Source organism: Pocillopora damicornis, chromosome 1 (assembly GCF_964200805.1).
Source record: "Pocillopora damicornis chromosome 1, jaPocDami1.2, whole genome shotgun sequence".
Lineage (NCBI taxonomy): Eukaryota > Metazoa > Cnidaria > Anthozoa > Scleractinia > Pocilloporidae > Pocillopora > Pocillopora damicornis.
In genome coordinates, this window is record NC_142670.1 from 16,178,874 (window position 1) to 16,196,449 (window position 17,576).

A 17,576-nucleotide genomic window follows, 5' to 3' on the forward strand; every position below is an offset into this window, starting at 1 on the left:
CAACTCCATTCGATTTTCAGTACGGTAAATGCTGTATTTTCAGAGTTCAAACAAATTCCGTATAAATGCAAAATTTTACCCGAGTCAACAGGAACAAACTCATATCAGAGCTACGTGTTATGAAATTCTTGGTTGGTCTGTTGGCTATCTCACTCTTATCCCTTATTATGCTGTTAATAAATACAATAACATCCTCTACTTACAGAAATGACAGACGAACGTTGTTTCTAAAAATGCCTGAAGACAAATTCTTTAGCTTGTTTTCGTCAAGAGTCCTTTTACAAGAAAACATATCAAAGTACCGGTTTAGTTAGAGCTTCAAGATGATGAGAGACCTAAATGTTTCCAAATATTAGAGCTTACTAAAAGAACAACAATAACAGAATCAACCCTGCTACAACCTTTTTGATTCAAATATACATGACATCTATTAAAACGATTTTTATCTTAGTACAGTTTTCTCCCATACTGCGTAAAAGAAAAAAAACAGGCAAAAAGGAAAATAACTCAAATAGCAATAAAAACAGGAAAAACATCATTGGCATCCCTGTACACAAGCGAAAAGACAAAAAAAAGTAACAGCTCTGGTAACCCTGTTGGGAGGGAGTGGAGGGTGAGAGTAAAGGCTAATTTGAAACATTATTTCTTATTTTACCGATTATTTTCCATTTATGAGAGTCTCCGACATGTTTATTCAATTTTAATGATTCTCTTTTACAATAGACACCTTCTTTCTTGTAGAAATTAGAAGATTCAAACTCTATTTCATCACACTATATGTATTTGCGTGATTGATGTCGTTGCTTTGAGCTTGATTTTTCTTCACAAATGTTGTTGATAGATATTGGGCTACAGCCCCGCTTTCGCTCGACCTTTTCACCCATGATCCTGCGAAATGTCTTGAATCCAAAGCTATGGAAAAAAATTGCTATCTATTTTTGTCTCTTCTAGGTTACCGGGTTTTCTATCCGCACAGAGTAGCTCGTTCCAGCTTCTGACAATTTCTCATAAACGATCTACTTTGCAGAAAAGTCTCGCTTCATAATACATTAATGTTGTTCTCGGGTACGGTCTAGACAATGCACCTGACCTAAGAACTGAATAGTATCTTGTGATGTTCTGTGATTAATTGTCCCCAAATTCAAAACCCTTCGTGTAGATCACATACGAAAAAAATATTTGTTTAACTTTATTCCAATCCTTCGCATGTTATTTCAAGAAAAAAAATGTGCGCGTACCGTCTCTAAACAAAGCACTATACACTGTATGGCAAGGAAGAGGTAAATAAACTTATAATTTGATTGAACTTTAAGCAATCTTGATGTTCATCCCCTGACCCGAAGGAAGCCAGGAAAACGGTAAGGAAGAAACTAATGACGGGAACTTCTCCGTCGATTGGATAGGGTATCAAATATGACCTCTGATAAAAAAAAATTAACTGCACAGTTTCAATCACAAAGAACAAATCTTCGAAGGGTTGCCAGCATTTCCCCATAATCTAATTAAATTTCTTTAAGAAGAGCTGTCTAGTTTAAGTATTAAGAAACTTGCGCTCCGAAGCCGCCAATAGAAAAGTATTTCATTTAAAAACAAACAAACGGCCAAAAACAAAAAGACAAAAATAAAACAGTTCATCATCGACATAGAGTATTTTGAATTGTGTGGGCTCTCTCAATTTGTTAACTTTTCAGAAAAAATTTCCGACTGCCGGTCTACCGATCAGATAACCAAAGCATACCAATATTAACGCGAAACTAAAACAACTTTACATTAAGTTAAATTAAATTTTAACTTTTTATGGTATTTTACCCAGTATGTGCTGTTGTACACACCACGATTACATTGGAGGGTGTAAACTGGAAATAGTGTCTCCTGAATTGTCGAATCTTTTAATGAAACACCTGATCTTTTTTTCTTCTTATCTATGTTTCCTTTCATTTTTTTTCGTTCAAACCCAAATTTTGACAGGGTTGGTCGTTTTATGGCACATTCTGTTTAGCAGAGGTCGAAACAAGGGTGAGGTGGGTCCAAGGGTACTATGCATCAGCATAAGAAATAACATGAGTGTTCAAGAAAAGAAGGTAAATTCGATCATTTGGAGATAAAACATTACTTCTCTGTTCAGTAGATTTGGATTTAAGACACCTTTAGCATACTGATAAAGCAGGGTATAAACTTACAGGTTCACCAGCTCAGCGTTATTACTAAAGATGTCTGATGGTAATTCCCCCAACTGGTTGTTGTCTAAAATCCTAACAGGAAATAATAAAAAGCGGTGTTAATTAAATTCTACGAATTAGAGAAGGTCAGGATCCACAATAAATGCATTCAAGTAAACCTTAAGAATCAAAGAGCCGATACTCTCTTTTCGATTTTCCATATTTGAGTCTACGACAAGACAACGGGCTATTTTATGGAACGAAAGAACTTTGAAGGTTTGTTATTCAAAGCTCTGAACACGACTGAAAACTTTAAAATTCCTCTCCTCTCCCTCCCTCTCCTCCCATCACCTATTGTTGTAATACATAAGGCTTTACGGTACAAACTTACATGTAGTGTAGACCACATCATGGGCCAGGTGATATTGATTTGTTGTAGGGTGGGGTAGGGTAGGTAAAGATACCAAAAGAAGTTTGAAATAGAAAAGTATTGAACTAATAATACAGAATGTCTGGAATAGACAGACCTTGGATTAGGAGTATATGAAAAAATTTCTTGAAATTTTCTGTGTTACGACTGGTTGACGTGCGGCCCAATCTAAGTTTCTATACGAGAAATTTAATTTTTTGAACATACGCTGAGGCAAGCTTTCGTGATTTTTTCCCCTTCCGAATTGAAGTATTCTTCAGTAGTATGCTATTGTTTACAAACCTTTTTTCGAGTTCTCTCAACATCTCAGTTGGTTTGTATACGATGGTATACGATGGTAAACCGATAAAAAATGTGGTTTATCGTTTAACTTTTCGCCTTTCGGGGCAAAGATAGACGCCAGATGTGCGCTTTTAATCGTTGCAGGGTAAGAGTAGTTAAAATCGCCACTCTGTGCTATGTTATTATCATTACATGACAGGAGCCATGGACTCCTGTACATGATTTGGTATATGGGATTGTCACAAAGGAGGAAGAAGAACGTTGCTGTTAAATAATGGTTATCTCATGTTCATTACACGATTTGGTTCAAACAACTTTATATATATATATATATATATATATAGGAAGTCTGCAAGTCGATTTTCGCGTGGAACAGTGCTCAATACGTTGAAGCAGAGCAGAATAAAACCCCTGAAGAGTGAAGCGATTCACGAAACAGGCTTGTCGGGAAATGTAGTTACGTCCTTTTTTCCTCTCATAATATTTATATATATATATATATATATATATATATATATATATATATATTTCCATCTAAGGTTATATAACCAAAAAATCTTAACAAAACTATTTCTGGTTTAATACACCTTTCAGTCATGCGTTAAATATTCCTGCCACCCCACACAACGAAGCACTTCTTAAAAGTAAGGGAAGAAAGAAAGCAAACAACTTCTAATTACATCGTAACTAAAAAGTTTAAAAAAAGAAGTAATACGTCAATCTGAACATTTTCCTTTTGCCTAACATTGTTTCATTTGTCCAATTATTTTCAAGGAGACTGTAGTTAAGCGTGTCTTGTATCTATTTGATTAGTCTAATTCACGCCTGGTAAATCATTTTTGTATAAAATGACGCAAGGTCACTTTACAGGGTTAAGGATGCCCGTCTCGTCCCACTGTCGATCTTAGCTTTTCAAAACAGTTAAATTCAGATAGTTTTAAGAATTCGTGAAAAGTATATACTGACGAGGTGGCAAACGCTGAAGGGGGCTCTGATTAGCTACTCAAACTCCCTATGTCCTCAGGTTTTTACCGGTGGAAGACTTGCGCGGAATTTGCGCCCAAAAGCGTTATAATCGTTACAGGAATAGACGAGCTAAGATTATCTTTTTGTACTATATTATCTCACTGTTTTAGGATACACCAAAAACAACTACCCACATTAGCATCAGTGCCTTATGGTGGATATCTAAATGGCCATTTTAGGGCCTGGTAAACATCTACCTCTATATCTAACAAACTACCTCCACTTCGTAGAATAGTTGTTAGCTATCAACAATTTGTAAGGAGGACAGATTTAATCTCGAAAAAGTGGTATTCCCTACCAATCAGGTACGATGTTTTTTTTTATTCCTTTCCTTTACGAAATTTCAGCGCATATAAGAAATCCCACGTGGTATCACGGAGTTTTCAAGTACATATATTCCGAGTCCGCGCAATTCGAACGCTAGGTATGAGATTTATAAATCTCCTCGAGATCCTCATCAACATATAATATTTTAGATTATATCGTTTGTCTCAATTCCTTAATTTTCACGGTAGATTTCCAACTGCAGGTCATTTAGTTATTTAATATCCGTGACCGGCAGTCGATCTTTTGCAATTTCTTCGTGTCAACATGTACATCTCATGGCTCCGTAGTCCTGCAGTAAACTCGAGCGAGCGCTAGACACGAGATTTCTAAATCACTTCGGGATTACTTAGCAGTTCCTCGTCGACATAAAGTATTAAGATTGAATAAACTCTCTAATTTGTTAAATTTTCAGAAAAATTTCCGACTACCGGTCATTCAGTAGTTTGAGAATCTTGACCGGCTGCTGATCAGACGACCAAAGCGGACTAATATTAACGTCAAACAAGAACAACTCTATTGTTATTGACCAAATATAGCTTCATTCTAAGGTTAAATTACAAAATCACCGAATTCTTCTTTTTGCAATATACTTGCTTCTTTAATGTGCCCGTTTCATGTTTTCTTTCTTTGATCTTTGAAGATCATGTGCTCGTAGGTTTGTTTTTACCAATTTCAATCTCTGGCTTTTAATGTTCAAACTTCATCACCTCAATTGTCGCCGATTTCTATATTACCGCAGTTTGTAGAAAATCAAAATTTCGACAAGTCAAGAAGGAATTTCGTCCATAAACAGTCGTCTGCCGCACATACTTGAGCAGCCGTTTCAAATCCTTGTTTACCCATATCAAACTGTGTGGCCACACAGTTTACAAAGTCGGTAGTATCGCCTGAATTGTCTAAACTATCACAACAACAAAAAAACAAGCGTTCGCCGTGCGAAAACGAGGACTGAATTCACGGAAAACGCGGCATTTACTAACGTTTACCTGTGTTTTGCATACGGAAATTCTGACATTTTCTGAGCGTTTTCACATCGGTGAATCCCTGCCAGTATTCTTCCCATTATTTGGCAGTTCTCCTTCGCGGTAAGTGCAGGTAAAGAATATAATTTTCAGGCCATAACTGCTCGGTTAACGCACGGCAAACAGCTCGTTTTCCTTTAGTTCATTATCATTTTCCGAGTGTGCAACAACATATTCACCGGAGTTAGCGGCTGAAAACACGCATTTCCCGGGAAGATTAACGTGTGTAATAAAATATAGTACCCATTTATATGGTTAATTTTAGTTTTTTAGTAGTTTTACTCATTCTTTTTCTTTGCTCAAATCCAAAATCCCAAATTTTGCAAGGGCTGGTCATTCCATGGCGAAAAAAATAACTTTTACGTAGACGAGAAGTGGCGCATGGTGTTGAGCAGAGGTCATAACAAGGGAGGCGTGGATCCAATTGTACTGTGCATCACCATTAGAAATAACATTAATGTTCGCGAAGAACGACTCTTCAATCATTTGGAGATGAAATTTTACTTCTCTGTTCAGTAGATTTGGATTTAAGCCACCTTTTGCATAAATAAAGCAAGGTATAAACTTACAGGTTCGTCAGCCGGGTGTTTTTACTAAAAATGTCTGATGGTAGATCCTTCAACTGGTTGTTGTCCAACGTCCTAACAAGAAATCATAAAAGGGCGCTGTTAACTACATTGTACGAATTAAAGAAGGTCAGAATGCACAATTGTTAGTGCGCTCGACTCCAGATCGGGTGGTCCAGGCTCGAGCCCTGGCTGAGGTCATTGTGTTGTGTTCTTAGGCAAGACACATTACTCTCACAGTGCTTCTCTTCACCCAGGTGTACAAATGGGTACCAGTAAATGTGCTGGGGGTAACCCTGCGATGGACTAGCATCCCATCCAGGGGGGAGTAGCAATACTCCTAGCCGCTTCATGCTAAGAAAACCGGAGTTAAGCATCGGCCCCATAGGCCACTTGGGCCCGTATTAATGCTTTATTTTTTACTAAGGTGTACAATAAATGCCGGTAAATAAACCTAGAGTATCAAAGAACTGGTGCTCTCTTTTCGATTTTTCATATCTGAGTCTACGAAAAGACAACGCGCTATTTTGTAGAACAAAAACAAAATGACTTTGAGGGGTTGTTTTTATTTAAATCACTGAAAACAGCTGAACATTTTAAAATTCCTCTCTACTCCGCGATCCCTCCCTCTCCTCCAATCACCCATTGCTGTAATACCTAAGGCTCTACGATACAAACTGACATGTAATGTATAGACCACGTAATAAGCCAGGCAACACTGATTTGTTGTATGGTGGGGGGTAGGGTAGGTAAAGATACCAGAAGAAGATTGAAAGGGAAAAATATTGAACTAATATTACAGAATGTCTGGAAAAGACAGACCTTGACAGAGGATTATAAGGAAAATTTTCTTGAAATTTTCTTGTATTTCGACTGGTTTAAACGCGGCCCAGTGTAGGTTTCAATACGAGAAATTGAGGTTTTTTAACATGCGCAGAGTTGGAATTTTTTATGATTTTTTTTCTTCAATGAACGTCATTGTTTACAAACTTCTTGTCTTGTTCTCTCAACATCCCAAGTGGTTTATATACGACTTAAAAAAGTGCGGTTTATTGCGTCGCTTTTCACCTCCTGGAGCAAAGAGAGACGCGCCATTGGCGCTTGTAATCGTTGCAAGGTGAAAAGAGTTAGAATAATTTTTTTTGTGCGATATTATCTTCCAGTTTTCGTATATACTACGGGTACGTTTCGGTAGTCGGATATGATTAAGACTTCGCAAATCATTAAAGGTTGGGAAATCACGACTTTTTGTCCCGCTCAAGACTATGTAATCCATATTTTCAGAAACGTTTTGTGCCTTTTCGTTGCTGGATTTTCTTTGGATTGCAACCAAGGACTTTCTTTCCATTTTCCACGTTTCACGATAAGAAATCGACACGATTGAATGTTCCGAAAAATACGGAACTCAAACGCGAATGCAGACAAATTTGAATTGAGGTATAAAGCTGTTGGACGCCAAAATGTTGCAAGGGAGTCCATGTTTAACAGAAAACATTAAACCTTGATATAAATTTTTTTAACGAAAATAATTTTGTTCTTAATAACTCAAGTACATTTAGGGCGTTTCGTGTTGTATTTTAGACATATTGCCTTATGGAATACCAACTTTCAAGAAATAAGTTTCTTTCCCGGATCTTATGTTGCCCGTATCCCTAAATCCACTTTATCAGAAATCTAACCGGCAGCAGTTTAAGAGCGTGTCCACGAGAGCACCGGGCAGAAGTGCTTCATGCGATCTCACCGATTTCGATGAAACTTTGCCAGTTTAAACGGCCATTCTAAGATTAAATTACAAAATCACCGAATTCTTCTTTTTGCAATATACTTGCTTCTTTAATGTGCCCGTTTCATGTTTTCTTTTTTTGATCTTTGAAGATCATGCGCTCGTAAGTTTGTTTTTACCAATCTCAATCTCTGGCTTTTACTATTCAAACTTCATCACCTCAATTGTCGCCGATTTCTATATTACCGCAGTTTGTAGAAAATCAAAATTTCGACAAGTCAAGAAGGAATTTCGTCCATAAACAGTCGTCTGCCGCACATACTTGAGCAGCCATTTCGAATCCTTGTTTACCCATTTCAAACTGCGTGGCCACACAGCTTAAAAGGTCTGTTGCAAGGGCTGGTCATTTTATGGAGAAAAATTAACATTTAGGGAGACGAGGAGTGGCACATAGTGTTGAGCAAAGGTCAAAACAAGAGAGAGGTGGGTCCAAGGATACTGTGCATAAACACATCTCGTGTGGTAGAGCGGCATTAACACCATACTAAATTTTAACTTTTAATGGTATTTAGTATTTCTCATTGTACACACCATCATTATACTGGAGAGTGTATACTAGAAATAGTGTCGCCTGAATTGTCTAAACTATCACAACAACAAAAAAACAAGCGTTCGCCGTGCGAAAAGGAGGATTGAATTCACTGAAAACGCGCCATTTTACTATTTACGTTTACCTGTGTTTTTTATACTCCTAGCCATTTTTACGTTTACCTGTGTTTTGCATACGGAAATTCTGACATTTTCTGAGCGTTTTCACATCGGTGAATCCCTGCCAGTATTCTTCCCATTATTTGGCAGTTCTCCTTCGCGGTAAGTGCAGGTAAAGAATATAATTTTCAGGCCATAACTGCTCGGTTAACGCACGGCAAACAGCTCGTTTTCCTTTAGTTCATTATCATTTTCCGAGTGTGCAACAACATATTCACCGGAGTTAGCGGCTGAAAACACGCATTTTCCGGGAAGATTAATGTGTTATAAAATATCGTACCCATTTATATGGTTAATTTTAGTTTTTTAGTAGTTTTACTCATTCTTTTTCTTTGCTCAAATCCAAAATCCCAAATTTTGCAAGGGCCGGTCATTTCATGGCGAAAATATTAACTTTTAGGTAGACGAGAAGTGGCGCATGGTATTGAACAGAGGTCAAAACAAGGGAGCCTTGGATCCAATTGTACTGTGCATCATCATTAGAAATAACATTAATGTTCGCGAAGAACTACTTTTCAATCATTTAGAGATAAAATATTGCTTCTCTGTTCAGTAGATTTGGATTTAAGCCACCTTTTGCGTAAATAAAGCAAGGTATAAACTTACAGGTTCGTCAGCCGGGTGTTTTTACTAAAAATGTCTGATGGTAGATCCTTCAACTGGTTGTTTTCCAACGCCCTAACAAGAAATTATAAAAGGGCACTGTTAAGTACATTGTACGAATTAAATAAGGTCGGAATGCACAATGGTTAGTGCGCTCGACTCCAGATCGGGTGGTCCAGGCTCGAGCCCTGGCCGAGGTCATTGTGTTGTGTTCTTAGGCAAGACACATTACTCTCACAGTGCTTCTCTTCACCCAGGTGTACAAATGGGTACCAGTAAATGTGCTGGGGGTAACCCTGCGAGGGACTAGCATCCCATCCAGGGGGGAGTAGCAATACTCCTAGCCGCTTCATGCTAAGAAAACCGGAGTGTGACGATAGGTTTTCGCGCCCAAACTGGAACACTGAATCTTCGCGGACGGAACAATAACAACTGGGGGAAATAACTCGGTAGAGACCACTTGGCAGCGAGAACGGAAACTCGTCACGATTTCCTGGTACACGGAGATCTACTTCGAGCGAGCTTATACGGACGTCAAGGATAAGACAATCTTTGGTTCCACGGTACTTTTATTCTAGGTCAGGCCAACAAGCGACATGACCTCTAGCATACTCTAGTTTGTAATCATCAAAGCTGTACAAGGAACTTGCTTAAGAACTAACTTGTGTGAGGTGCTATTGTTACACAAATCGTAATATTTGAATAAGGACACAAAGGAGCGGAAAAAAGTCTCTTTGAAGTTAAACGAAAACTACTTAAATATTCCATCTGTTTCTACGACGGAAAGAATCTCAAAATTAAAAAGACGGATGCAATAAACTCTATGCCATTAAAGTAGGAAACTTAGGTGCGAATTTACAGCTCTGGTATAGAAAACAATACCCATCTTAATTGCAGTAGCGCAGCTCAGGAAATAAAAACGAAGAAGCAATTAAAGGTTTCTGCTTATCTATGCAAGATTGGTTCGGAAACCATCGCATGAAAATAAATTAGATTTACGAGTATAAACTCAGTTGCTATCTACCATGAAAACCAATGTTTCCAGAAAGACCATTAACACTTATATTTATCTAAAAAAAACCATGTAATAAATAACAAAAGTGCCAACAACCAGGTGCAAAGTAAAAGCGAGTAATCAATAGAAATCCATTCTAAAAGCCATTTTGGTCTTTATGTATTTTTTTGATTTTTTAAAATGAAAGGACTTGAAATGGTCAAATGTGAAAGCTTACGAATAAATATGTACCGAATAACACACACGGGAAAATCAGTAAATTTTTCCCGTAACAGAAGTAAAGCATCGGCCCCATGGGCCACTTGGGCCCGTATAAAGGCTTTATTTTTTACTAAGATGTACAATAAATGCCGGTAAATAAACCTAGAGTATCAAAGAACTGGTGCTTTCTTTTCGATTTTTCATATCTGAGTCTACGAAAAGACAACGCGCTATTTTGTAGAACAAAAACAAAATGACTTTGAGGGGTTGTTTTTATTTAAAGCACTGAAAACAGCTGAACAGTTTAAAATTCCTCTCTACTCCGCGATCCCTCCCTCTCCTCCAATCACCCATTGCTGTAATACCTAAGGCTCTACGATACAAACTGACATGTAATGTATAGACCACGTAATAAGCCAAGCAACACTGATTTGTTGTATGGTGGAGGGTAGGGTAGGTAAAGATACCAGAAGAAGATTGAAAGGGAAAAATATTGAACTAATATTACAGAATGTCTGGAAAAGACAGACCTTGACAGAGGATTATAAGGAAATTTTCTTGAAATTTTCATGTGTTACGACTGGTTTACACGTGGCCCAGTGTAGGTTTCAATACGAGAAATTGAGGTTTTTTAACATGCGCAGAGTTGGAATTTTTTATGATTTTCTTTCTTCAATGAACGTCATTGTTTACAAACTTCTTGTCTTGTTCTCTCAACATCCCAAGTGGTTTATATACGACTTAAAAAAGTGCGGTTTATTGCGTCGCTTTTCACCTCCTGGAGCAAAGAGAGACGCGCCATTGGCGCTTGTAATCGTTGCAAGGTGAAAAGAGTTAGAATAACTTTTTTGTGCGATATTATCTTCCAGTTTTCGTATATACTACGGGTACGTTTCGGTAGTCGGATATGATTAAGACTTCGCAGATCATTAAAGGTTGGGAAATCACGACTCTTTGTCCTGCTCAAGACTATGTAATCCATATTTTCAGAAACGTTTTGTGCCTTTTCGTTGCTGGATTTTCTTTGGATCGCAACCAAGGACTTTCTTTCCATTTTCCACGTTTCACGATAAGAAATCGACACGATTGAATGTTCCGAAAAATACGGAACTCAAACGCGAATGCAGACAAATTTGAATTGAGGTATAAAGCTGTTGGACGCCAAAATGTTGCAAGGGAGTCCATGTTTAACAGAAAACATTAAACCTTGATATAAATTTTTTTTAACGAAAATAATTTTGTTCTTAACAACTCAAGTACATTTAGGACGTTTCGTGTTGTATTTTAGACATATTGCCTTATGGAATACCAACTTTCAAGAAATAAGTTTCTTTCCCGGATCTTATGTTGCCCGTATCCCTAAATCCACTTTATCAGAAATCTAACCGGCAGCAGTTTAAGAGCGTGTCCACGGGAGCACCGGGCAGTAGTGCTACATGCGATCTCACCGATTTCAATGAAACTTTGCCAGTTTAAACGGTCTACCCCAAAACTCAAATAGACAAACTGGTTTCTTTTTGGTTTTTACCAGGGGGAGATAGACTACCCCCCCTGGTTTTTCTTGGTTTTCACTTTTTCACCAAGGAAATGGCTTCAAAATAGGTAACATGTATGAAGCTCTCACTGCGATGGTATTTAATCAATTACTCTGAGGGAATGATTATTTTAGATATATGAAATTCATATATTTGCACTGCGGTGAAGAGACAAAATTAAGAGATCCTCGCACCTAAGAACACTACTGAAACGAGTAGTTGAAAATAGGACCTGAAAAAATTCAGGCCCATACGGGATTTGAACCCATGACCTCTGCGATACCGGTGCAGCGCTCTTACCAACTGAGCTAACAAGCCAACTGGGAGCTGGTCAATGTGAGGGTTTCTGAGAGTTTGCACACATATTTTTACATCCTTAATAAATGTCCGCCGCAAGCATCAGTCAATTTGAGTGACGGCTTGTCAATCGACAGAGGCAAATATACGACTGTGTTTTTAGACTTTTCGATTCATCCAAATATTTGACAACTTTGAGGTCAAATATCTCCCGTTGCCAGAAAGCTACAACATTAATCTTAATTACCCTCTATAACCCATTATTTCATCTCTGAAAATCATCAAAAAAATCTTTGGGCGCTATCGTATTTTTTGTCTTGGATCCCTTTTTTAAATCTGTGACTGTGACAAGTTTCTCTCAACTACACCTGTCACGCAATTGTTGCTCTAGGCGGTCACTTGACCAAATAAACCTACATTTTTTTAGCTCTTCATACACGATGATTGATCAAGAAAGATGAAAAATGTGAAAAACTTTCGACGTTTTTTTAGGAATGGAAAATTTCACGTTTAGAGAGATGCAAGTAGGCGAAAAATCGAAGAGAAAATTCGTACCGTTTCTTTCTCCTATCGTTTATTACCTTGGAGATTTGCTAAAAGATCTATGGCTTTTGTACGGTACAAAACATTCATTAGTCTATAATTTGATTGTTTATCATCATCATTGCTCATTTTAGGAGATTTTAAAGTCACACGCTGTGTTTTGGTTGACACTAATATCAAGTTGCAGTGTGCGAGAACTTTGGCTTTTAAGGACGAGAAATTCTGCCCTCTCGCTTGAGAGCAAATATCAATAGTTCTAAAAACTGTGCTTCTATCTCGAAAATAAAATTTAAATAGTATTGTCGTCGTCACCTGCCGCCATCGAACATTTTCATGCAGAACTCCGGTAAGCTAACATTGCGTGACCCGAAGACTCTCCGTAGGAATTATTCAAGTGCGTTGTTTATGCTGTCTGCTAAATAACAATTTCAGAATAATCTGCAAAGCTCTATAATTATTTGCCTGCTTCGATCGTAAAATATCTGCATATTTTTTTCAAGCATTCTATTACTACATATAAATCTACAGCTCTGTAGATCGAGCGTTACCGGCGTTTAATTGCGTGACTTGTAAAATTTATTAAGAATGAGCCAGCAGTAATTTGACCAATAGGCTTCATGCAAATTTCCCTTGATGAAATCCCAAGACATAGTCAGTTGTTTTCGTGAGCAAAGACAACATATATGAAAGAAAAGTTAGATGCAAATGTCTTTATTATTATTTTTGTTAGCTTTATAGCAGCTGTACCCTCTCCCGCAGTCTAAATTTTGCAAGGTCACTCCTTATCTTCTGCCTTGTTCGGTCGGTTTCGACTTCTGAAGCTAGATCATTGGCATCAGCTCTTCGTCCTAGTTCATATTTACAGAGGGGGACCTCGTCAATAAACCAATTTTTGTTACGGCAGATAACCGGCTGAAGTATCGAGAGATTTGCTGCTCCATCAACCAGTCAGTCCTAGACAACATTTCTGGCTGGTGTCGTCTCTTAAACTCGATATTTGGGAAGTCACATTAGAGGCGGTTGCCATACTACTTTCCTCCCCTGTCCAGCACACGTCTAGAAGATGATTTATTGCTTTCTGAGAAAAGGTGGCTGTTTTTTGTGTTTTACAAAGAGCCCATCCAAAGTTCACTTGGCTAGTTCGGGATTGTTCGTCAGAATTTTACCTGAGGTCCCGATTTCTTATGTGGCATCACTATGAAGACGTAATACAACTGATACACCTACACTACATAGGATTAACGATGTCTGTTGCGCTGTTGCGAGAAGGAGGAAATTATTACCGGAAGTGTAAACTCTTTAAGAGTTTCAGAGACGTTTCAGTGATGTCTATTTTCGGCTGTCACAAAAAATTTACCCCCACTTAAATTTACTGGGAAAAATGAACTACCAACTCCTTGTTGAAAAAATTGGAATTCATTTGACTGATACGCCGGTTGTTTCAATTTTGCTTTTCCTCGGGCTGCAACAAAACAGTTCTTAAATTGACCAACGATTAAAATGTTTTGAAATACCGTTTGGAATCTACCTTTTTTTCTGTCGAGGTCGATGTGAACTCACATTAAAAGCGTTTTTGACGGAACAATCTAGTGAGCATCACTGCACGAACTGAGAAAGTAAAAACTTATATTTATCTCCCACGCGTTTCGTCTGACAATAGTAGACTTCATCAAGGAATTTTTCAAGTAGGGTAAATAAGCTTGCTCATATAAAAATAGTAAATAAGTTATCTCTTTACTATTGAAGCCAGTGGAGAGAATTCGCCAGGTGCGCCTACGGTGTTATACATGGGTGACATTTTCTGGACGTTACATGTACGAGTACGTGATCCGTTTGAGGGTCACAGATTTAGTGTAAATATTTGACCCCTCAACATCACGCAATGTCTCTAGTTTACAGAGGTCTTAGAACGTTTCATTACATGGATGTGCCTTCTGCGGGTAGAAGGTTACAAGCGAATTTCTCACGCGTAATTGCCTTTGATTTCTTAAGTGATGTTGTCGCAAACACAGTTTTTTTGGAGTCACGAAACAAAAAACTTATCAGGACTTAGTTTCATGTTCTAATGGAAATTAATAGCAAATAAAAACATATTCTCATGAGAAGTAAAGTTATAAGTAACAGAGGTTCTCTGAAACAAATAGTTATAGAAAAAGATTTCAGTTCTGGTCAATATTGACTTTTCATAGCCTACTTAGAAATCTGAGGGAACGCGCTGAGGGAATAAAAAAATATAAATGTGTAATAATGCAAGGAAGAGAATAAAAATACAAATAAAGAAAAAGGAGAAAACATAGGAACCCGTGTTGCACCGTGAGCCAGACCTACACACCTAAGCCCGACACCACCTAGAGAAACTCGAAAGAGTGCTGTATATGAACTGGCTCGCACGTGCACTCAGGAAAGGCCATGACAATCAGGGAAAAAATAATAGCAAATGCGGATGATATTTGCAGTCAAAAAACAGGAAAATAAGGTAACAGAAGGATTAAGAACTTTCTAGAAGTGTCTCACCTCGGTAAAAACCAAAACAGAAACCAGTTTGTCTTTTTTAGTTTTGGGCTACACTCCTTAAACTGGCAAAGTTTCATTGAAATCAGTCAGATGGCATGTAGCACGACTTTCCGGTGCTCTCGTGGACACGCTCTTAATTCAATTACGGTTATAGGGGCCCGGATATCTCTACAAAAACTTGACAAATCCGTAGGACTTCGTCAGTCATCTACCACTGTGATATATTTAGGTGTTTACCAGTGGTATTTTGTGACACCATTGAACTCGAGGTAAGATGATTCAGAGCTGCTCGAATGTTGGGTCTGGATTTAGGAAGGACTGCCTAATGGATTACTAACCCCTCCTGGCCTCTCAAACATTTTCTTCATATTAAAGAGGTTTGTAAATTCATGGCATACCGTAATATTGTTTCATAAACGCTTGAAGAAAAATTAAGAGTGCATGAATAATTTTTAAATTCCTTTTCTTAGTTGTTACACTTCAAGTGTATTGACTGGCTCATTTAAACTGGGCTCTCACTTTTTGACTAGGCTACAGGTGTCACTGGGCTGATTTTTTTTTTCATGTCTGCGTGCAAAGAAGAATAATCAGGAGAAAACTGAAAGAAAGACATGAACGCTGAACTGCATAGAAGAATATTGTTGACTCAATAACTAGACTAGTTAAGGAAGAGGAGAAGTGTCTAAGGAGGAAATTCCATCTTCCAATGTTTCCTTTAACACATTTTCTTACGAATTTTTCTTTAACGGTCTATTTAGCGAACGAATTTTCCTAAACCGATGCATGTTTCAAATGAAAATGTGTTAATTAATGCAGCTTTATTAGGAGATAACCCAAATATGCGATATCACCCACGCATTCAAACGGCTGCTTTGAAGGTTGGATTCCATGCGTTGCTCTTACACCAATATTAAAAAAGACTCCAAACTTACAGCCACCGCAGCCAGGTATTGTCACTGAAAATGCTTGATGGTAAATTCTTCAACTGGTTGTTGTTCAACTGCCTATCAAAAACAATGAATGTATTTTCTTGAATTCCCCGCACCCAAAAAACTGACAACCAGAAATGCGGTGCGGGATAAGCAGACAATTCTTAGCCCATTTATTGAACTAACCAACTAATCACAAGACAAAAACAACTGTTTACACTGTTTAGACACCAAAAAATTAAACAAACTCTATACGTTCGACACGGCCAAAGTAAATTGAATAAACAAAACCACTTATAATGACTGTCAATCATCAGGAAAGCACAACTAAAAATCGTTACGAGGAAATGGATTACAGGATTCCAACCAAAAAATAAAAAAGAACAAAATTTAACTGTCCGCTTGTAAAAATCCACAATGAAACTTGTTTACTGTTCAGCGAATATATACTTGCTAGTTTACATATCACACTTCTTTCCCATAATCTCACGCCGGCACTTAAAACACACTGCCGACAAATGCACTCGTGCTCGGGAATTCAAGAAACCATTTATCTTTTGTTTCATTACGCTTCGCTACATTCAGGCAAAGATAAATGAACAATTCAATTGCATGGTAAGTTCAGAGAACAAGAGTGCGCTGAAAAAAGTTATTATTTGCGGTCTCATGCTCTGCTAGAAAGGCCTAAAATATACCCACAATTATTATAAAATAATTTGTATATGGGGTCGTCATATTTTCCCTTTTTTTTCTTAATAATTTTTTTATCCCTTCGTCCAAAAGAGAATATTTAGAGGAAAATTGAAACAAAGACCTGAGTACTGATCCACCTAGAATATTCTTGACTTGTTAATGAGACTATTTAAGGAAGAGGGAAAGGTTCAAAGGGTGAAATTCTACCCCAGAATAATTCCGTTAACAAATTTCCTTACAAATGTTTCTTTGATAATCTAGTTCGCGAACAAATGTTTCTGAACTAATGCATGTTTCAAAGGACATTTCATAGTCCAAGTGTTAATGCGGCTGTAGCCATGCGGCCACTCCAGATGGGTATTGCTATTGAAAATGCCTGATGGTAAATTCTTCAGCTGGTTGTTGTTCAACAGCCTATCAAAAATAAGTTAATGTATTTCCAATTGCATGGTATACGACAACAAAGTTCAGAGAATAAGAGTGCTCACAAAAAAAGTTGTTACCTCTCTTCTCCAAAAAATAAAAAAAAGATAAAGAAAACAAAAAGCCAAAGCAAGTATAAGCTTTGGCATTCCTCTGTGAAAACAAGCAAACAAAAACAAACGAACAGGGAAAGGTGTGGGTACCGATTTCTTTCCGGCTCACGTGACATTTTCCAATTACGATCTACTCACGAGAGGGTCCAATCAGTTTATTTAATCTTTAAGTATTCTTTTTTTAACATAGATACCTTTTTCTTGTAGGAAATGCCTTGACTCCACAGCAAGGTAGAAAAGATTCCTATTTCTTTTTGTCTTATCTCAGTAACCGGGCTTTATATCATCCGCAAGCGGAGAAACTCGTTTCAGCTTCTGACGGTTGTTAATCAACAATCGTCTTTGCAACAAAGCCTTGTTTCATAATCCATTAATATTTTTCACGGGTATAGTCTAAACGGGTCACC

At 37.7% G+C, this 17,576-nt stretch overlaps 1 protein-coding gene across 1 annotated transcript in view; it reads right to left on the minus strand.

The window, feature by feature from the left end:
- The window catches only part of LOC149052323 (uncharacterized), a 95,326-nt gene that overhangs the window by 19,420 nt on the left and 58,330 nt on the right, over nucleotides 1–17,576 (minus strand). Inside the window, exon 2 of the mRNA XM_089193019.1 lies at nucleotides 204–275. The gene's annotated coding sequence lies outside the window, so the exon portion shown is untranslated. The remainder of the gene's footprint in view (nucleotides 1–203; nucleotides 276–17,576) is intronic.